General features: G+C 36.6%; 1 protein-coding gene across 4 annotated transcripts in view; it reads right to left on the reverse strand.

Moving 5' to 3' along the window:
• ZNF385D (zinc finger protein 385D) overlaps positions 1-24,263 on the reverse strand; it is a 379,952-nt gene that overhangs the window by 344,171 nt on the left and 11,518 nt on the right. Inside the window, exon 1 of one of the 4 annotated variants that reach the window (XM_048951271.1) lies at positions 12,079-12,189. The exons of the other annotated variants lie outside the window; for them this stretch is intronic. The gene's annotated coding sequence lies outside the window, so the exon portion shown is untranslated. Of the gene's footprint in view, positions 1-12,078; positions 12,190-24,263 lie in introns of those variants that run through there. 4 annotated transcript variants of the gene reach the window in all.

Here is a 24,263-nt window from a genome sequence, read left to right on the forward strand (position 1 = left end):
CTCAAGCTGTTTTACCAGCTAGATTAATCAATAACCAATTTAAAATACATTCTATCCAGAGTAGCACCAATACAGTCTAGACTGAATATATAAAGTATACTATACTTTTTTCTTGCTTAACTATATTTTTCTTCAGAAAAAAGTCATATGACAACTTAGTACAAACTATACCATGGTATAAATTCCAAGGTATAAATTTATACTCAGGTAAGACTTGAAAAAAAAAAATTCTTTGTCTACATTCAGGCAATGTATTTTGACTACCATTATCATGCTCTGTATCAGCTACCGGATGAAATACATTAGCCACTGTTAACGTGTGCATCACACATTACTATGTGCCTCCTACCAAAAAGACCCAAAGGGATTCATTTTAAGCCCCATTTAATGGGCTGAGCTATCCAAGAAAACAACTGTTGGTTCCTACACTTATTATCAAGATTATAATCTTGACTGCACTATTTTCTTCTCCAGCTGCTCTCTGCTTTTCCCTTTATGACAGGAAAATGTTAACATGGCAATATGTGATCACTCATCAGCCTTCTGGTATAGTGGCATCAGTGCATTATTTCCTGAATGGCTCAAAGCATTACTGTGAGAATCTTTATAAAATATATCTTGACAGGATTGTTAAGTTGAGGGTGGTAAAGTCTTTTCCATCTTGGATGACAAAAATAGAGGATTCACCAGGAAGTGATTCACCGTAACAAAAATTACTGCATTTGTATTCAGCTTTCACAGTAACATCAACATCTGAACACAAATCTGTTGAATTACAAATAATATTCTTAGGCATTATGTTTAATACGTTATTTTATACGTAAGGCATAAAATATCATTCAAAAATCACTGAAATTATCAGAATAGCATATTTTTACATAGTCTTTGACTATTGGGGTATTTCTGCAGGCATGAAATTGTTATATTTTGCTTTTGAAAGAAGCAGAAGTTGGAAAGCATTATAAAAGGGGAAAAAAAGCCATCCAAATGGTGTCTACCACTTTTAAACATGTCACACATGCAGCACCAAAATCTATAGCTCCATATACACCAGCTGTGCACTGACTCAAGGATAGAAGCTGCAATTTTCAGTACCAAAATACTGAGATCCTCACTGCAAGGGCAGAGTAAATAACTCATCAGCCAGGAGTGACGAATAAGAATATGTAGTCTCCATTCATATACTTTATCATCAATGATACACTACTCTATAGAGAGACAAATACAGAACTCTTCAAATATGGTTATTTTCACATACATACTGGAACTATCTTTATTTTATATAATCAGGAAATATCAAATTTTGCATTTTGCCTTCTGAAATTTGCCTGGTTTCATTCTAAAGCAAAGTACTGTGGAACTGCTGCTTCTAGAAATTCTGAAGGCTACTAGAACAGCTGGTGAGCTACTGCAAGCCAAATTAACCAGAGGCATAAAGAAGCTCATGGGGAGCAACAAATGCAAGATTTCTCCACTATCTTCTTATATTACAAACACTTAAATGAAACTTCAGTATCTGCTCTCATAAAACACAAGAGCATCTCCACTTAGTGCACTCTCTAAGACGACCCACAGCAGGTTACACATTTTCTGATACTTCCCTTAACACTTAAAATAGTTGGCCCTGTCTCCCAGATGTCCTTTTAAAACCGTTGACTCCTGCATCTCTAAACTAAATTCCCGATTGCACGAAGTAATCCAAATATGGTTCACATTCACAACTGTGTCTTTGTTGTTGTTGAACAGACTTCAGTGTACTGCATGTTAAGATGAAGGATTCACAAGAAACACTGGATGGCTACCCCACCAAGGCTCACAGGAAAACAAGTTTTCCGCTTCATGAGGCTACTCCTTAGGGAAAATTCTAAATAAATACATCTCAGCTTGTTTCATAGCAGTGCATGTTTCTCAGCTCCAGAAGAAAACTGAGAGGCCAGAGCAGGCCTTGGTATCTAACTGTGACACAAAAAGCAAGCTTTTGCTGACCTCCCAAAAAGAGAAAGAGAGAGAGGGAGGGAGGGTACAAACAATTACTACTACATACTTAGAAGTCTTACAAAAGACTTGGTTTATGTTATTTCAAGCTACCTTAAGAACATTTCAGTAAGAAAAGAGATTACTGTGCCTCCTGATAGCAATCCAAACTTAAGAGCTTTTACACAGGAATTTTGAACAGGACAAGTTTTGAGTAAGGTTGAGTCTTTTCCTCCCTTCCCAGTGGAGGGCAATATACATGTGAGGAGAAGAAGCTGCTTCCTATTTTCTCACCTTTCTCCTCTAATAAACAAAATTTGTTGAACTCACAGCAATTAAAGCATCCAGACTGATAACTCCTGCAGTTTACAGCATCAAGTCCCATTCCAATAGAACAGATAATCTCAGATTTCATTCTAAATATTTAACAAAGAGATACGGTGACATGAAGGGGGAAAACGTTGATTAAAGCATCATTAATTCTTTGCACAATCTGCCCTTGGAAATTCATTCAGAGAAACACAAGCAAGCGTCATTCCCATAACTATTTTCTACTATTCCTTGAGACATTGAATTGGCTTCTTTCACTCCACAGTCCTCACTGCCATGCTGCCTTTTTATTCATTCTTTTCAAGAGGAATAGAGGCAGGTTTCCAGCTTCCACACTTGGAAGAAAAGCCACTGCAACGTAGTCTTATGTGCACTCAAACAGCTACATCTTAAAATTCTTTCAATTTTTTTTAGTACCTTAATCTAAAACAAAGATAACAATGTAAGCGTCAGCCCTGTTAATTTTAATTGCCCATCATTTCTGCAGCAACATCCAGCTAATAGGCTTATTCAACCACTCCAGAAGTGTTTTAACACTCCCTAGGTGCCAGAAACTGCAATTGTTTTCTTCCAAAAGCTCTTAACTGTCACTCCTGCCAGTACCTATCTCACACTGAGGTACTGTCAACAGAAAGCCCTTCAGTAATGTAAAGCCTGAATATGAATGGGGAATATAAAACAAGCTTCAATTTCACAATAGGTGACAGTATTAATGTCTGATTTTATACTTATTTTGATTATTTAAATAAAAACATACAATTAAGTAAATAAAGTTGCAATAGAATTTCTACTCAGACAAACAAGACGCTGGCACAATTGAAATTTTGCATGTACCCTCAATCCAATGAGATTTTACCTACACCCAGATTACTGAAGTACCAAAGGATCAAAAAAAGTACTTGTTGCATTTTTAATATAACATAATAAGGAAATTAGTACCTATGTAAAAGAAAAAAATCCTTCTGTGGTCCTCACCGAGTAACAGGTTGCAGGCAGATCTCTGCTGTTACATGCTCTTGGGTGACCCCTTAGGGATACCCATATTGGTAGTAAATGGCCTGAACAGCCTCAACTGGCATTTTCTTCTGTTCCACATATACATCCCTTCGTCAGGTGGAAGTAAGCCTAGCAAACAAAGCTCTCAAGACAAAATTTGTAAGAAAACTGAATTTCCAAAGCTGTAAAATCAGAGAAAGAGGAAAAAAAAAAAAAATCTTCAGACCAAAACTGAGAAACAGAAAACTATAATGCTTTCTTCACCTTAATTTTATCTTCACAAAGAAAGAGTTTCCTAACATAAATAAAATAAACTACATACATACAAAACTGGCATTTTGTTTACACATCACCACGTCACTACAATATACCTATTTCTCTAGATACAGACGTGTTTTGATGCATCAAGAGTTCAATACGCAGACTATTTAATACAGAAGAACCATCTTTGTAGATTAGTATTATGCACTGGGAAAATTTGGGTGATTTGCAAACTCATACACATTTACTGTGTATCAGCATATCACTGAATCGTGATTAGAAGTGACATTGTACACTAGGAAAAATGCATAATAGAATGGATGGAGCATATTTGAAATGGGTGTTCTAAATAATTCTGGCTTGCTTTTCACGCTGTTTCAACCAACAGTGTGTCTATGCACTGAGACTTCTAGCTAAGGCAGCAGATAAGGGAATGCTCCTAAATAATGCTTTATTCCCTATCAGAAGGGCTAAGTATTAATGATGCATAAATGTTTCCAGAAACAAAATCTTAAAAGCTTTGAGTCCATATGTTATCATCAGAATTACACTACAGAACATAAATTTGGCTTTATTTGTGTGTTTATTGGTGGAACAGCTACTCCCCACGTACTTAATGTTTTATTAGAATTTTCTCATACTGTAAGATCTCTCTAAGGCTGTCCGCTTTTGTTGCCTAAGCCTCCCAGAAGAAGTTACCACATTGTTTCTCCATGTTCATATAGCCTTGCTCATCACCAGCCTAATTATAAATGTATATATATCTCTACTCACCATCAAAAGAACTTCAAATTGTGTCTTAAATGATACTCAGCTTGAAAGTACAATGCTAAGACAGACAGAAAGTTCAAGTATTCTCTTTATGAGATTAACCCCCAACTGTTATTCAGTGAAGTGATCATTTATACCAGGGCCTGATAGGCTGAAAGAAATCACTAGGGAATAAGAAAGGCAAAAGTGGCTTCAGTAGGAGAATGAACTCCAGCTGCCTCCTCTTATACTACCAGCTTTATTTCTGGTTCAATCCTGATGATTTATCAATGCATTTCAACAACATTAAGAAAAAAAGAAAAACATTAAATTGGCCACAAAACATAATTAAGCATATCTGCCTGAAAATAAATCACAAAGAATTCCTAGTTCTTTGAGTTATTCAATTAACTCAAACTAAAACAATCCCCCCCTCTGCAGAAAAAAAAAGATACGAAACCAATGACACTCTACCATAAATATACAGAAGGCACCATTCTGCCCAGTCAGGAGAAAAAAAAACTGCTGAGAACTACAAAATTTCTGACTCCATTTAATATTTACTTAAAATCTATTCTTCATTAGGTTGTTATCTTAAGAACACTGAAATCTGCACCTCTTAGGTAAATCAAAGATTGCCAGGTCATCTGGATGTCATTGAAAGTGTAGACTTGCAGTCTGAAAGGAAGAAGGCAGGGCTCATATTGTATCATTTAAGATTATTAGATTCTGTTCTTTATCTGCTTCAGAACACTGCTGAAATTTGTTTGATTGTTTTCAAGTTATTGGGTGAAATAAACTTTATTAAGGTATTATTAAAAACAGCATCTGAGAAGTTACTATCCCCTCCCTCCCCCCCCCCCCCCCCCCCCCTACTGTGTAACCTTCATGTACAAAGGCTCTTGCTAAGTTCCTACAATCACCATGGCATAGTACTGCCAAAACCTTCTAGTAAAGTAAGCTCTCACACACTAACAGATGCCAAGAAGTGGAGAACGTGCCTACTGGCAACAACGTACACAGGAATCTCATCCAGAATGAAGACCTACAGAACAAAGTGGCACAAACAGCTATGTGAACACTGAAACTTCGCAATGATTCTTTGCAGCTAGAATCAGCTGGAAAACCACAGTACAGACTCACTATATGGCAGCAGGCTTCCAGTAAATCCAGTTTGAAATGAAAGACAAAACAAGGAATAGAAAAAAGAACATGCCTAGAAATCTTTGTAAAGGATGCTTAGAAGAATAAAATCGGGGAAAATGTTCACTGTTCCAGGAGAAAACAAAGAGATTATATTATCAGTTATGATAAATGAAACAATCAGGCAAACTTCTTTATCCTTCTGAAGTACCATTGGATGCGGTGAGATCATAGCAGTACTATGCCAAGAGAAAATAAGCAGTGAGATGGTCACGTCATGCTTCCCCAGTGGGCCATGTGCCACACAGAGGCAACACTGTGCTGGAGGTCAAGCTGTACACAGAGGAGAAACAAGAAACATTTGGTCCACAACTACCTAGAACAGAAACTTGGAGCATACCCAATTTTCTCTGTGCATGGACATGAAAGGCAAATTCTTCCTCCTTTTCTCTGGTCCATGGAATTGCCACAAGGACATTAGCAACCTTAATTAGTCATCCATTTTGCACATCATTTAAAAACACTTAAAACTTTCAAGTGTTTTATAAGAAAGCCACTAATTTAATAGACCAAACAAAGCCCGGCTATCAACTCAAGGTCACGTTATGTGACTAACTATGATTAATCTAAACTGTGACTATAGATTTGAGTGCTTATTTAAATAAAGTTTCCATTTTTGTGCTTTACAGAAATGCTAATAGAACGTAAGCAGAAATGAGAGCACAGCAGAACATCACACAGAACTGAAAGCATGAGGCAGCAAAGATTGCCCAACTAACTGACTTGGAAAACATTTTCAAGAGAGCTGAGCAAGGTCTGCATTAGTCCCAGGCTTTTCCCTTTAGCACTCATCCAAGTAACTCCCATTATTGTAAGTTAATTTTTCTTTTGATTTCAGATATCTTTAGATATGGTTCCTTTCCACTACTCATTCACACGCAGTTAAAAGACTGCAGAGATAGATCAAATTGTGTGCCAACGGGTTCATATTTGACTAATTTTATGCAATGAATCCATCAAAGTGTAATTCCCCTGATCATTTATTAATATCATATGACCATACAGCTATTTATTTATTTATTTTTTAAGAGGAGGAACGGACATTAACAAACTACATTATTTCTAAAAGCAGTGGCTCCTATTAATTCCTATGGAAACTACAACAGATATAAAGAGCACAGTAACACTGTTTGACAGAGAAAACTCTCAGCTACAAACACAGTTTTTCAATATAGTCACCACCATTAGCTACACATTTTTGTCAGCAATGAGCAAAAATTTGCAGGCCATGTTCATAAATTCCTGTACTAGTGGAGGTGACCCTCTGTTGCTGCAGCTGAAAACTCACCACCCACTGCCTCACTGTGCTCACATCCACTGTTTGGTCTCCATAAATGTTCAGTAGCATTGATAAATGCCAATGGGTGCCATTTTTTCTGCATGAAGGAATTCAATTCCACATCTTTTCTTCACATGCATCTCCACGTCAGACAAAAATTTAGTCACACTGCCCCTCTGTTGCCATCTGTCATACGGCAACAAAAAATTGAATGTCAGTGGGAAGATTCAATCTCTTCTGGCATACCACCACCATCCACCTCTGATGTAGAGCAACATAATAAGATAGGAAGCATTACTTTCAGAACATGCAGCTAAAAAAAAAAAAAATACACCCAACTGCCATGAAATTGATCACAGGGCTGGAGCACTTTTCCCCTATATATGGACAGGCTGAGAGACGTCCTTTCTAACTGCACAATAAACTAAATTTCTGAACAAATGTATGGTCAACTCTTCAGTTAGCATGAAATGCTTTTATGCAGTGTAGTATATTAATAGATTGAAAGTCAGCTGCATTCTACATGGAGAAACTGTCATGAATGAGCTTCTTTCTAGTGTGTTTACTAACTCAAAGACGGCCCATCTTGCTTAATCTTGCTGAGAGAAGTAGAGAAGTAAATAAATGAAAATGGAAGGATTTTCTTAAAGACTGACAAGCTACGCTGTCTCTGGCCACTGTATCTTCAATATGAATATTTTCTAGACCATTCAGGCTACACATTATGATGAGAAACAGACCATTTAAACAATATACTTCTATTTCTATGAACTATTGAATGAGACCATAAGATTTAAGTCCTCTATCCTCAAGAGTTTTTAGAAACTAGCAGTAACTTAAGCTATAGCACCTGTTGCACAGGTGTATAAGAAAAGCAGATGAATAAAAGGCATTTGTGACAACGTTTTCCTATCTCACAAATTAAACATGTAACAATAACTAAATTCAAAGAAAAGTATAGAGGAACAAAACAATACATTGTTGAAAATAACAGAAAAAGAAAAATAGGCTGAACAAACAGTGTTAACAACACTATGATAAAATGTAGATTCACTGGAAATAGAATTTATGATCTCTCTTTTCATGAAGTTCAAGTACATTGACTCTGAGATTAAAATCTCAAACGTTTTTAAAAGATTACCAGCTAAAATTGTATAGGCATTTATTGGTTAAGTCTTTTCCATCCATTGCCAAAAATAGAAAATCACGGCTTTCCTCCTAAATCACACAGATTTCTGGTTGGGACTAAATTGTCAGATCAATTTGTATAACTTATCAGGTCTAGAGTATGTACATAATTGCACACACATAGGATGTGTGCTTGGAGAACAAAGCATTTTAATTTCCATACTTAAAAACTGTATGAACCCTTAAATATTCAGAGCAATTTCTTAAGTATATGTAGCTCAGATATCATTTTGAGAAAAGGTATAAAAAAATTTTTTTTACAGCACTCTTAGAATTTCTAACTCATTTAAAACAGTTATAATCCCTGACTGATAATTACTTTCTGGATGTATTTTGCAATATTAGTGATGCAAGCTTACAAGTACAATAATTTATAATAAAAAAAAAAAATCTTCAATCTTTAAATAGATTTCCAAAATCATTTTTATTCTTGAACATATACAATGTGAACTGTGCACAATTTTATGGCATTAAGAGGTTTTTAGTATCCATTTACAGTGATGTATAAAATATAATCTAATCTCAGGGGAGACAGTAATCCCACAAATATTCAGTATGGTTACTGTTTTTCATTGGATTACTATTGCTCTCTAAAGAATAAACAAAATTATTTTAGAGAACTGTTTAACATGAGGCTGAGACTGCAGTGTAAAATACATACATTTAATAGAAAAGGTATTTAGACATTTTAGTCATTATACTTATAAATCTTAAAAATGTACTAGATGAACCTTATGAGGCAGAAAATTCAGAAAGACCTTGGAAATAAACTTTTATATTTGCTTTTTCAGTATTTAAGAAGACCTTCATAGGAGACAAAAGCACAATGTGTATTTTGATTTATTGCTTGTCTCCCTCTCGGTGATACTATTTTTCTACCACGTATTTAGTTTTAGGTTTGTTATTTCAAGAACACACGTTCCAAGCATAACAAGAAAAAAAAAAAAGTACTTCATCTTTTTTCAAAATAAAACAACTTAAATGCATAGCATCTCACAGGAAGATGTTAATTTGTAGTATCAAAGTTCAGCAAAATTTAATAAATGTATTAACATCATATATCTTAATATTTTCTCTTTTAAAATTAACTTATCCTAACTTTGATGCATGCATGCCTTCAAGAGGCTTCAGGTAAAAACATTGTATACAGAGAGATGTCACTTTGTAACCTGTCTAAACAGCACTTCAGTATACTTACTCGAGTTCAGAGGTTGGAGGCATCCTCGAGTACTGCCATTTTTAAAAAAGTCTACCAACTTTCATAGAAATCTGTCAATATTACAATATGCATAAACGATCTTTGAACTTCATTTTAATGTTACAGACAAAAGCTAAAATATATATAAAAAAATAAAAAGAATCAGAAGAAAAGAGGTCTGTCATGTTTAAATGTCATACCACAAAGAGATTAGTTAAAACACTCCACTATTCCACAACAGACATTAAAGTGTAATTCAGTTTCAGAAAACATATGAAAGTCTCAAAAGATTTATAATGGGAGGTTAAGGGTACCATTTTTCACTCCACACAACATGTCAGCCACATAAAGCAAACAATACTACTACGTGAAGCCCACTGTAATGGAATATTAAAGAGTCAGCTACAAAGCACAGCTAATTCAGACGGTAAAATTGATACTTCAGTGGCATTTCGTTTGATACACGTTGTCAAACATTAGTGTCCTAATCTTGAATCATTGAGAATAACCAGCTTTCTCAACATCTCTTTTCTACACTTAAATTTATTCACCTTAATAGCATCACTGAAACCAGTGAGCCTTGCCCCAGTGTTTTTGGTTTTTTTTTTTTTTTTTTTTTTTGCAAGCCACCATTCCCCAACTGCATCCCAGAAGACTGAATATTAACAGTGCTTCAGAATCAGCCATTTTTCAAAGGAAAAGCAGGAAAAGAAATTATAAGGATTTTAACAGGGTTAAAGCATGTTCTTTCTTCCCTTGTTTTCTTTATATTTACCTACAGTAGAATAAGAACATCATTATTTTTTGCTTGTGTCCACTTCCCTCCACAACAGAGGAAGCCTACATGGTTGACTTGACCCCGAACTGTCAAAAAGATGGGTGAAATGTCCTCTCTGTAACTCATATGTCTTTAAAACCTTCAGAAACCTTTACAATCACCAACTATTGAACAGGTGAGACAAGGACAAGCCATAGAAGTATACTAAGAGCTGAAGCAGCATTTGCAGAGATACTATCTTTCCTTAAATCAGCAGATACAGAAATTCTTGGGGAAGCTAACGTTCTTTGACACTCAGAGCCTCTATCAGACTTGATAAAACATCAAGCTAAGTAAGACTCCAAAAATAATTGATTAATATAATTAGATCAGTTTCAGAACAATTAGAAAATCTTAAGAAAAGGGGAGCCAAAAGAATACTTTTTAGAGGGAAAAGAATCAGGAAGCCATAATGTATTTCCCAAGCAGGAGAAATAAATACTTAGCACCTAGAGAACAGATAAGAGTTATAAAGTCATGTTTGCCAGGAAAAATGATAATCTGCTGTAATGACAATGTCTCAATGGCAGTTAGTATCTAAAGGAATTTTACTTTAAGCTCTTACATTACAAAATAAAGACATTCCCCTTCTCAGTTACGATGTCCATTAATAATCACCTGTGCGCATTTATTCTGGTGTAGACTACTCACTCTATTTGACCTCTCCCACATCAACAGCACTTGTGCTGGATAAAGCACCTTAAGTGCTGACATTTGCACGTGTAGAATTGACAAAAAACATCTACTGCAAGATCCTGTGTAAAACTGCAGATGCAAAAACATACTACAATTGTTAGTCCAAAAAAAAAAAAAAAGTTTTCATCTTATGTTAGTTTGTAGAAACTGGGGAATGGGATGCTGATTAATGGAACTATAAGAAAAAAATGAGGAAAGAAATAATCTGTCTTAGAAGACCTGGTAATCAACGGTACATCATATGTGTAAACAGCACATGACAATGCCCTCAGAACACAAACAAAAATCATACCAAGCAGTTTCTTTCTTGTAACCACAAAGCATATTTTGATCGTGTTCCTCTCTTGAAGGCACAACCTTTGTTTCCTGAAGTTCACCCTTAGATGGTTGACACAGACGCTATTTCTCCTCAGATAACATACAGGTAGATGTGACTGCCTCCACTTTCTACTGGTCTAAAAACATGTAATAAAATGAGACAAAGAGCACAACTGGCACAAAAACCCTCAAAGCTAAACCCTAATTGTATCATCACATTAAGTGGATATTAAACTACTCCCGGCCAGAACAGTTTTCACAGCATAGCATAGAAAATGGTATGAGTAAGTGGCAATTGCTTTATATATGCACACACCAGAAATACCATGTATCAAGTATACACAAGCAACAAAAATGTTGTTTGTATTTTTTATCTTCTATAAACTAATAACAATTTTGATAACCTTTTATTCAAACAAATATGATTACAATACCTATCAATTTAAAAAAAATAGTCAGAAAATGAAAAGAATTATTGTACATTACGCTTTATTCTACTAATCAGATTCCTGGTATGCCACAATTCTAGAAAGTTTTTCTATTTAAATGATGTGGAAAACAATGGTGATATGAAATACACTTTTTTTCAAAACAATATCATGCTGGATAATATGCTCTCTAATAACATACAAGAAATACAAGTGTTTTGGCAGTTATAGTTATTTTAATGAAAATGATCATATTGTTTTACTGCTGAGAAACTCTTGAGGTAGAAACACACAGCTAACCTCCCAACCTCATCAGAGCAAACATTCTGCCAAGCCATGAATTCTCCATAACATTATGTCCAAAGTTGCACACACATCATACTGGAAACCAACTACAGTATAGATGAAAAACAAAGCAGAAAAATTATAATATCCAAGCTTTCACCAAACACCAAATAAAGTTAGAAAACCCACCCACCGCCAATGATCTTAAAGCAGAGATTAATTGCTTCCACTTCTTCAAATGTACAACTAACAAATGCACAGTTAGAAGACTAGCGTGGTTAGGATGGTATTTTACAGGCTGATAGTTACAAAGATTATCATGGTGGAAAGAGACAATCAGAAATGAAATGCTCACCCGTGACCTAGGCTCACAGTAGAAAATTCCAAAAGGAGGGAGCTCCATAAAGAGACCCTTCCCCCAGTCACAGTCAGCCCTTAAATGGGGTCTAGGAGAAGTGCAGCCAGGCTCCACTCCTTCCAGTCACACAGCTGAATCACCTTCACCTGTGCTCCCATGGCTGACTCAGTCCTTGCCTCAGGTGATCAATCAGTGGTTCAAACCCTGACTCAACAGTTTCCATACACCAACTAAATGAAATATTTTTATATTCTCAAATCAAAAACTATGATATTAATTGCACAGAAGCTATAAACATGCAGGCCATGCATCTACAATCTTTTATAGAATCATAGAACCATTAAGGTTGGGAAAGATCTCCAGGATCATCCAGTCCATCTGTTCACTTACCACCAATGTTGCCCACTAAACCGTGTCCCTAAGTATCTTTCTCACATTTTCATGCCTAGCGATCTATTAATGTGAATGACAGCTGTGATATTCTCAGCTGAATGCTGATTTTAATGAAACCTAATTTTCCAAAAAGTAACAAAGCATTACACCAAAATTACCTCTGTCCACATCATAAATTGCAGCATGGAAGAGCCTCTCCTTTTCTCCTTGATTCTCAAGATTGTTTTATATAGAAACACAAAACTCTTTTTAAAAAATATTTGGTCTACTGATTTTCAGTGTGCTTTGAAAAAAGATATCTTTTGAGCTTATATAAAGCTGCTAGCCCATTTTGAATAAAATATACCCTGGACAATTTCTCTAATAGAAGACTCTGATGAATGCACCCTTGCTTAAATCTCAGATTACAGACACCATGTGATTATTGTAGGCCATACATACACAAGAGAGACAAGCCAAAATTCAGTACTCAAAATTCAGACTCTAGCCTGTCTGTTTTTGTTGTCTGTCTGTTTGTTTTTGCACTGGTTTTGCTGAGGAAAGCTTCAAAATAGCTGCACAGTGGGCACAAACAGCACGGTTTCAGTAGCAGGGGGCTGCAGCACTGCAGAAACAGCAGAAACCACCCACCACTCTGAGTATTTCCATCAGCCACAGCAGCCCAGCCCACATAGAAGGCTTAAATTGAGGCTAGAGAAAGGTGTCGACTTGGTTTTCTCATCAACACCCAAATCCATGATCAGAAGTCTCTGCTGGTTGATTAAAAATTAAATTCAGCTAAGATGTCCTAGTCTGGATAATTTTGCCTTCAACACACTACAATGCCAAGGTGACTTAGAGCTTCATACTAAAGAGAAAAATAACGGGTTTTAGCCTTTTTGTTTCAGCACTTATACAGAGCACCACTGGTGTAATTACAGCAGCATATATTTAACAGCCTGAGTAAATTCAAATAGATAGCAGCAACACCCAGTTAGGTTGTTCTCTTATACAATTTTGAGCTAAATAACACTGACAGAAAGTTCATCAAAATACATTTCCCCAGATGGACCAGAATTAGGTACATAGTGTTGCCCTACTCTGGAAGCACGGACATTTTAATGACTTCAGGCACAAATCACAGAATCTTTACATCACTTCAGATGTTCTCATATATTAAATGTGTATTCTTCTATGTCATAAACATATGAACCATGCCATTTAGAATAGGAAAGGAAAATACAGAAATTACTAACTTATGAACCCAAGAAAGCCTGGTAATTGCTAAAGGTGGGAGATTTACCTTAAGGTTCAAATCAAGTTTCAAGAAATGATGAAGTGAATTTCTTGCTTTCTGTTCAGTGACCTAATTCTAGTTCATAGATGCTTCACATTTATCAGCTTTTGAAGAAGCTGTTACCATATGTTCATTAATAATTAAAAGGATATTTTTAACTTGAAAATTTATATGTGTACATATACATCTCAGGTATGTGGCAAAAAAAAAAAAAAAACAACAAAAGGAGTACAAAATGCATGTGAGAAATCCAGGTACACAGGTTATATACGCCCACAAAACATTTCGTTTTTTTCTTACAATACATACTTCTTCAAAATCAGATTATTGTACAATTTACAAGACAGCCTGCAACAACAGAAAGCCTTTATCACCCAGCACTGTGGCACTCAAATGAAATGCTGAGCCTTAGGACTTACTTTTGCATGGCACTCCACTGGTAATCTCAAGTTCTTGCAAAGTAGTACCATTCCAATGTACAGCCTATTATTGGCCATCATTAATGCAGTTAAGTAGCTTGTATTCTTCACTGTTATGCTGATTTATTGTGTTTTATGATCTATGAAACATTTATGAGAACAAGAGAACTAAGAATCAAAAAAGGTTATCTTCCAAAATTTTCCAAGACCAACTTCATCTGTGGACAATACTTAGAGGCTGATGAGCAGAAAGGAGTCTACTGGTCAAATTAACATTCTAAATCTGTTACCATCATTGAAAACACAACTTAAACCTCCCAGAGAAAATGCCTTCATTTGAAACAATTTTTACTTCCGTCCATAAACATGAGAGCTGTTTCTTAACGTTGTGGTATTCCATTCCTATTGATATGCTGCTAAATGGTGATTTTTTGTGAGTCTGTTCCCATAGCTGATCTCACAGAGACAACAGCCACCTGCTTATGTTTTCCAGTTGTGTTTAAACACTAAGAGTATTCATTAGCCTATTCTGTAAACTTGAGCCAAGAGAAAGGAAATCCTGGTCTTCCACACATCACAGCCTAGCTAAATACCATACACTAACATGAAGGAACAGAGAGCACTGTTGCGCTCATCTTGGCCAGCCTGTGAAAATTCAGCTCACTCCACTGAAAGAGAACTGACCAGTAAAACTAAATGCAAACTGGAAGTGACAAGGCTGGACATTATGAGCAAGAGCTGTTTCTGTAATTCATGCCTGAATATATCTGAAATCCCTTTTAATTCAAGGATTGGAGGTGAGGGGTTGAATTTATTTTATGGATGCTACAAACAACCAAAAAGGGTGTTTGTGGAGGGGTGTCCAGATGGCAGGTGAATCTGGGTCAGCATTGCATCATATGTTCTCTGTTGGAAGCTAGAGGATAGAAAAATGATTCCTTCCAGTAAGTAAGAAGATGGCTATTTTGTCTTCGTACAAGGAAATTATTAGGAAGGGATGTTGTTAGGAGGAAGCTGGATGTCAGAGAGAACTTTTTCACATTAAAAAAATCTTAATTGGATGTAAACAAGAAAATTTAAAACAACAATGCAGCTGAAGTTGTAACTTCTCATATAGTGTAACTAAGTTAATAAATCATGAAGTTAAGGGGCAGAAACCATCCTCTATTTCCTATGTGGTAAAATGTTGCAGGACATCTGTGAGCATTCTGTGGTCTCTAACTGGCAGCCTGATCTCATCTCAAAGCAAAGTGTTTGGTTTTCTGGGGATCTTCACTATCAAGATAACCCTCTCCTAAAGAGGTGCTTATTTCTGTGTTTGTCCCACTTCATGATCTTTCTTTTTCCAGGTACCTATCTCTGCCTACCTTCTTTCTTGGCTTTATGCTGGCTTTTACTCTAGAGATCAAACCCCATCTGTCTGTTCTCCTTCCTTTTCAGAGATGCCACAAATCCTCAGCAACTTTTTAAGAATTCTCTCCATAATGGCTATGTTATGTGGAACTTTTTAAAGATACAGAACCATAGTTTTAGTAAAAATCTCCATAAAAACATCAATAAACTGTGAAGGTTTTCATCTTCCCAAATAGTACCTGAATGACATTACTATCTCATATTACTTGCACATGGATGATCACAAAGCCTTTGCTCACACTGTGCTTGTGCAATTACTGACACGCTCTTGACAGAATGAGTAGGTAGCAAAGTCACAGACTCAACTCCACAGAACATCAGCATGTTACCTTGAGGGACACCTTCAAAAGACAGTTATTTGCAAAAAAATCTAGGAAAGAAAAATAAAACATAAACACTGCCTAATGGTCCAGGAGTCATCATTATACACACAGTGCTGTATATCTGAAGCAGCACAAGTGAACTGACCTTCTAGTTGCCTGTCCTGTATTTGCTTCTCAATCATTCATCCCCATTCCCTCTCCAATAGCTTCATGAACTAGCAGAAAAATTGGACACTTTACTTCCTAAGAGTATCTTATTCTGCAGTTTCATCAAGTCTCCATTCAACCCTTCTGAGAAATAGCGAATACCAGCCAAGGTTGCCATAATCCTGGCCAGGCTCATCTTGCGTATTTTCAGTTTTGTTTCCACCTGCTCCAAACTTTGTAAGTTATTCTAACCCAAGCTATTGCTTTGATCATCATCTGCTTTGTAAATGCAAATAAAACAAAACTACATAGTGAATGCAACCTGATCCACACAAATAGCTTTCAAACTCTTCATAGGCAAGTCTACACTTTAGCCTGGACCTCAAATAAACTCTGACATAGAACAGGCAGCAAATTCTAAGTTTGTGCTGCCTGGAGACTGTAAATGCCCATTCACTCCATCAGATTTACTGCAAGGCCTTCACAGGAAGATCCCATTTGCAGTTGCTTAGAACTTTGCCAAAATTTAATTGCAATTATGCTTTACATTTTTCAATGTCTGTCTCAGATATTATTTAGCCCTTGAAACAGGGCTAAAGCCTTTGGAAAGAATTATGCTAAGAAAATCTATCGTTTGCCCATGAATCTGGAAAAAAATCACTGGATGTTAATAGCTCCGTAGACAGAGGTATAAAAAAAAAAATACCACACCTGAAAAGTACAGTATTAAGGAGCCTGGAACTGCCATAGAAGGAAACTCAGGCTTGAAACCAGGAAAAGCAGAACTAAGAGTGAGGACATAGCTATGAAAAATTGGAATGAGGAGTAACAATGGGAGACAATTGCTTAATTGGTCTTTTTTATTATTATTTTTTTGCAGGGTGATTTTTCTTTTAAATAAAGAGTTGAAATTCACATGGTTAAGAAAGGAATATAATGCATACCATAGCCAGAGGAGTGACAGAGATTAACACAATGAAGAAGTGAACGGGAATTTGGGCTAAGCAGGCAAATAGGAGCCAAAGTTGAAAAAAACAGCTTAAAGACATGGTTCTAGAAGGCCCATACACAAGACTCAAGAAGGTTTAATAACATCTCCCTCTCCTGACAGCTGTTGGCAACTTCTTCCTTCTCCACTGCTGTCCCAGAGGCAGAGGTACTTTACACGCCTGCAAAGTGCGGAAGCTGCTTTCAGGGGAGGCATGTGGCTGACTGCTAGCAGCTGATTATCTTTGTTCCACTTGATTACTTCCATGTGTCGTGAATTGTAAAGCAGCGGCGTGAACTGCAAAAGGCTAAGGCAGGCAGAAAAATAAATCAGTTCCTCTAACCAACTGCCAGTCCCCATGCTGTGCTAACATCCAGCTTTCAAGTAGTGTGAGTAGCTACACTGTCACTTACAGAACTGATCTTTTAAATACTGGCCATTGGTATCATAGGTAGCCCGCTACCAGTTTCACAATGCTCTTTTGAGACACAGGATGCTAACAGACACCACAGTGTGTAATACTCACACCAGAGTCTAAGAGAATCACCTGAAGTATCACGGTGTAGCTAACATAGTTCTGTTTCCGCAAAGTGTCAGAACTACTAATTCCCTTGAGATTCTGTTTGATCTTTCTTTGGTTTCCCAACCATGGCTATGCTGTACTGTCATTTCACTACCACAAATGCTACCTTATCTTTTTTTCCTTTGGTTTAGACACATGCGCTGTCTGGCATTCCCAAAGATCTACTGCAGTCTGATATTACAGTGCCTTACTGCCTCTTCACTGGGTTTCCCTTTTCTTGCAACATGAACATGACCAGCAACAATTCAACATCTAAGAGCTCTCTTAGTGCCTGTTTCAATTTCCTCTGAAGCATCCGAAAAGCCAGGCTAGCTCCAAAGACATTCTTATTTACTGGTATCTTCTAAGAAATAACAAAAAGTTTTCATGCCTGCTTAGCAAACATTATGCTAGAATCATATTCTTGTATTCACAGACACAGAGGGAGGGAGGGAAGGACTCCCTGTTCACTTATTACTAGTTTTGTGTCAACTGGCTGCATATCTAAAATTTTATGTCCCCTAATAGATCCGTCTATAAGAGATAGCTCATGTCATTATTTTAATAACTCAACTAATTATTTGATCTTTACCTTGGAAAGGTAAAGGTGCCCTCACTGTTTTCCTCCAAATAAATATAAATTAGATAAATGCCATACACAAACTTGTAACAAGTTTGAATTATATATCTCACAAATCAATCATATTTCTATTTAGAGAATCATATTTCTATTTAGAGTTTCCATAGCAGATCACAGGTACTGGAAGTCAGGATTCTCATTTGTTTCTTGGTTTCAAGCAAGGGAAAATTAAAACAGCATCTCTCTACTGCTTTACTCCGTCTGTCATTAGGACATTTGTCAAATAGTTCTTTCAGCTGTTGAACTGGATTGATGGTTATTGTTGACCCCTTCCCCTGCTTTCTTTCACCAGTTAAATATTTCATCTTCTTCTCATCTCCTTTTAAATTCACTGTGCTCAGTTTCATGCAGACTCAGCTATAGAATGCCCTTCAACTTGAAGTAAAACTTTGCTTATCTGAAAATCAAACCTTCCCCTACTGTTTTGTCTCTGTCTTAATCACATTCATTGCTATAGCCCTCCTTATTGATGCTGCATTATTTCATATTTTGTAATTAAAAAATATTCAACATTTGTAAAATTAAATTGTTTAAACATGACTCATACTGATGAGCAATTTTGCAAACTGTCAAAATGTATGCATGCACATTTGGTCAAATGCTACCTTTCCTCAATGTATGCATACTCCCTACACTCAAAAACCTACAAACTTCACTAAGGAAATCCCTTGCTACCTATTCCATTTTCCCAAATGCAGACAGCCATTCTGCAGAGATTGCCTACATATTCCTACATGTTTAATGTATAAAATCCAGCTCATGACTCACTGCCAGAAAGGCACATATAACTGGTCAAAAAACTCAGGCTACATCCCCTAGCACAGAGTTCTGCATAGTCTTTTCCACAGCAAAAATGTCCCAGAAACCTAAGGCAATTCAATTTAGTTTACACAGTCTTTACCATTTTTCGCCTGAAATTGTAAAATTTCAAACTCAAAGACAATGAAAGACAAATTCACAAGGAATGGTGGTCATCACTTTGGCCTGAACATTAAATAATTTGCAACTCAATCTCATTTGTTGAAAACCATTTTAACTTTGTCCTTTTTGGATGACTGGCACAGCTCAGAGGGTTATAATCACTGGCATAGTCTAGTTGGTGGCCTGTACCTACTGGTGTCCCCAAGGGGTTATACTGAGACTGGTCTCATTCACCATCTTCATCAGTAACCTGAATGAATGGATGGAGTGCACCCTCAGAAAGTTTCCTGATAATACAAAGCTGGGAGAGGTGTCTGAAACACCGTAAGATTGTGCTGCTATTTAGAAAGACCTGGGCAGGCTGGAGAGTTGAGCAGAGAGGAACCTGATGAGGTTCCACTGGGCATGGGTAGAGTCCTGCACCAGAGGAGGAATAAACACATGTACCTCTGTGCAGGTTAGGGGCTGACCAGTTGGAGGTCAGTTATTTTCTCTGTGGAGAAGGATCTGCACGTCCTGGGGGACAACAGGCTGGCCATGAGCCAGCACTATGCCTTTTTGACCAAGAAGGCCAATGGTATTCCGGGGTTCATTAAAAAGAGCTGGGCCTGCAGGTTGAGGGAGGTGATCCTCCACCTCTACTCTGCTCTTGTGTGTAGAGTTCTGGGCTCCCCAATTGCAAGAAAGATAGAAAAGTTCTAGAGAGAGTCCAGCAGAGAGCCACAAAGATGAAGAGGGATCTGGAGCATCTTCATGAGGAAAGGCAGAGAGACCTGGAAATCTTCAGCTTGGAGAAGAGGAGATTGGGGAGGGATCTTACCAATGCTTATAAATATCTCATGGGCAGGAGCCAAGTGGATAGATCCAGGCTATTTTCAGTGGTGCCCAGTGACGCAGCAAGGGGCAACAGGCACACAAACTGGAATGCAAGAATTTCCATCTGAACATGAGGAAAATTTTCTGTACTTTAGAGTAACAGAATACTGGAACAGGCTGCCTAGAGAAGCTGTGGAGATATCTTCTCTGGAAATACTCAGTAACCACCTGGACACTTTCCTGTGTAACCTGTCCTAGGGAATGTGCTTTAGTAAGGGTGTTGGACTGCATGATCCCCAGAGGTCCCTTCAAACTCCTGTGATTCTATGATTCTGGTCAGATACACTGCAATTCCCTCCTAGCAGAAGGTTCTCTTTTGGCTCATTGTCAGTTGGACATTACTGTATACTCACAGGAGCAGTTCAGTCCAAGTATTCACCTTCAATGAGCACCATATGTGTTGTTCTACTCCTACTTCACGCAAGTTGGCTGTCAAGGCATATAAAATTAATATGTTCTCAAGCTGAAAAGCTTACAAAATGGAAAAGTAGCATTAATAAGGAAATCTTAACACTTATTTACTGCAAGAAACTTTATCTTTCTCAAAGTTCAGTAATTACAGTGATAACCCAAAGGGAAGAAGAATGTAACAATCAGGGCTTGACACATAAGAAAAGGATTATTACCTTTTTTGAGCATAAAAGACTCAGTACTGGGGCAGTGAATTGTTCCTATTCAGGGCAAGATTTTGAAGTAATTCTGCCACAACTACTGGTCCACCAGCACTAACCTCCCACATGAGGAAAGCAGTAATGTAGACTGTCACTTCCTCATGCAGTTTGCAATCACCTCACAAATCAGATTCTCCCTTTCTACTAGGAATTTCTGTAGAGCTCTCTAGATCACATGTTTTTAGAACCAGAAAAGGACATCTACTCACATCCCAACCAGCAGCTTCAGAAGATGTCAGTCATTACTAGCACTTGTATTTATATCATACGATTCAAGTTTGGTTTTGATTGGCATAGCTGGGGAGATGGATTATTTAGAATTCTTCTTTTTCTTCTTCTTCTATGTAGTTTTACCAATAAAGTTTACAATGTTTCTATGATCTATATTTTCCTGAAGTTATAGGAACACAACAGAAAGCAGAGAAAACAAAAATAAAAATTATGGTGCTATGATATGCACATAAAAAAAAAAAAAAAGAGAATTTTGTTAAGAAAATCAGCTTTAGGACTATATTTTAATAGCAGATAATTTATGTAAGTACAGAAATCCTTAGTATGCCAGAGAAAATCTGAATAGGCGCATGACAGAATGCCACATCCAAGAAAGAAGACGCAGGAGATTAAACACTACATATAAATTCTTGCCTTTCACAGTGAAGCTTGGATTTTTCTCCTCATTATTCATAACAGAAGGATTTGTGGCAAACAGGTTAAGGTGAAGTAGCATCAGAATTCAAATGTAAAGATGAAAGAGACGTGACAATACAAATGCTTTCAAGAGTCACAAAAAAAAATAATAAAACTCTTTATTAAATGGAAAAGGAATGATAATATTTTACCATTTGGACATAACTGCTTAATTTAATAGTCTCAGATTAACTTAATGTAACCTAGGCACATACTTAAGTTTGTATATGACCACAGCCTTTTTGAATATTTGTGATATATGTAGCACAATTTTTGAGTCTTAAAATTATCCAGAGGATGCCTTAAAAAACAAAGAAAGATTTTTCCATTTTGTTGGAAAGCAAAAGTGATTTAGAAGTTACACAGTTAAAATATCATGTATACAAAACAGTGAAAAAAATCATGAATAGACTTCTGATAAACATAGCTACCACACATATTTTCATTCATTAAACCATAGAGTTTTTATTGACAGCACTATAGTCATTGAGGAATGGCCTTATTCAGGAATCAGAACAAGGATTCACACCACAGATATCCATTATTCAAGGTCTTCCTTGAAATTAGGATGTTATCAGCCTTTGGGAAAAGAAAATGATTAATCAAGTTGACATAAAACTGCTTTCCAAAACGTTTAGAAGTAGGTCAACAAATAAGCAAGGAAGGTTCTTGCAAAAGTTCTTGTCTTTTCCAGGAGAAAAAAAAAAAAAAAAAAAAAAAAGCCTTACTTGTGAGAGATGCACCTGAAACAGCCTGAAACTAGGCAGTTTTAAGCTTTAGTTATTCACACTTATCAAATAAAATTTTACCTCAGCAGAGGAATAAGGAGAGAAATGACAGTTCTATCTTGACTTTCACATCAAGATAATTACAGCCATCCTATCCCTGTCAAATCTGATTATAAACCAGGGATCAGCAGGCAGGAGATTAAAAGCTCATCTGAGTATATGCAACAAATGAAATTGATGAGAACTGCCCAAATTGTGTCAGTTTTACAGAAACAGCAGATTGACAGACTATTGGAATTAAAGATATGAGAGTTCTAATTCTCACTCTGGCTTTGAAATGCAAATGAAAGCTGCTGGAATTGTTGAACAGCAAGTGCTAACCTTTTTATATATAGTGGGCATCTTCTCCTGTTAACAGGATTTGTGGAGCACAAGATCAGCATTATATTAAACTGAGATCCTTGCTAATCCTTGTTGGTTGTTTTTTTGTTTTTTTTTGTTTTTGTTTTGTTTTGTTTTTTGTTTTTGTTTTTTGGGGTTTTTTTTGTTTTTTTTTTTTTTTCCTGTTCATTCTAGAGATTTTTTCTTCGTGTGCAATTTAGGCATCAATTTTTATTCCAGAAGAAAAGGAAGTTATTTTTGCTGTATGTTCTGTTATGTACTCAAGACATTGCATGAACACTACAGTCCATTGCGCACTTATCTACATTCTTTAGAGAAGCCACAGCTCAAAAAGGAAGAAGTGACCATGCCAGCTCTACAAGCAGCAAGAAAAACTGGAAAAGGATGTTTGTATACATAATCTATATCAGATATACAACTGAAGAGCTAGAGTGCTTTTTTGTTTGCTTACTTTTTTTTCCTCCAAAGTTGTCTTTCCTACCATCACTTAACTAAACAAAATAAATGGCATTCTTCTTTTTGAGTTGCCACAATGTGATTTATTTCACCAGATACTTTTTACCAACTTTACTATTTATCATGCTGATATATTTTGAACATAAAGTGATGCAAGCTAGAAATGGGTGTCCTTCAATTGCCTGATGCTCTGTAAAACCTTTCTAAACACCTGTAAATACATCACAGAGCAACAAGTCATCTCCACCTCTATAAGCAAACAAAGTGATGCTTCCTAAGTCTCCCCTCCCTACAGGGACAACCTCTTAGAGGTTGACACACGCAGGCACCCCATGCAGTACCTAATGCTAATCTGGGAGTTACATGAAACCAAATCTGTACCTGTTCTTTCACAAACAAGAGAAAGACCAAGCGCATTCAGGGCACTGCTTCTGACAGCGTGCAAGTGACTCTCCCAGAATTGTGCTGTGTGTAGGAGTAGTGGATCACTGGGACTAAGCAAGTTTAATTTCATTCTCCATGAACTGCAAATGTAATTTCTCTTGGTGCATCCTAGGAAAAGTACAGCAGCAAGACTATCCTCCCACTGTGGATTTACTAAAGTGATGATTTTTTTATTTTTTTTAAGGAATGGAAAAGAGAGAAAAAGAAATGATATGCAGAATAAAACTCTACTGCTTATACTTTTTTTTCCCCCCAATTATACTGTCTAAAATGGAGGATTCACTGACATTTTCAAATAATTTCTTTTCTTTCAGCTATCATTAAAGATATATTTTGGAAAAAAAATCACCACATGAAAAGTCAGAATAATCACTTTCCACATCCTTCCCATCCTCCCACCTTTTCTTTTACGAGTATTTCTGCTTTTATGGCCTAAATTCTTCTCCTGAAGTCAAACCCTCTGTTTATGGCATCACAGTGGTTGCTGTGGAGGTGATTATGATGTACAAAGCCAAAAGGGATGGGTTACAAATTGGAATGAAGAGCGGCATCTCACTAAACCTGTTTAAAGTAGTAGTAGATATTAAAAAAATACAGTATGTACATTGGAAGCAAGCACATTAACTCGTAAACGACTGTTTCCTATCGACTTTCATTATCACAACTGTTTCAGATATGTTAATATAATAGCTTTGGAGATAAAGTGTTTAAGTATACATATGGAAACAAGCATAAAGCATGAACAGACAGTGCTAGCACAGATGGCAGCAGAGTCCTAACTGTACTCTTCAGTAGTGCCTGTTGCTATCAGTAGTTGCTTCAGTAGTGCAATTGCT

This window comes from Lagopus muta, chromosome 7, assembly GCF_023343835.1.
Source record: "Lagopus muta isolate bLagMut1 chromosome 7, bLagMut1 primary, whole genome shotgun sequence".
In the NCBI taxonomy this organism is placed as follows: domain Eukaryota; kingdom Metazoa; phylum Chordata; class Aves; order Galliformes; family Phasianidae; genus Lagopus; species Lagopus muta.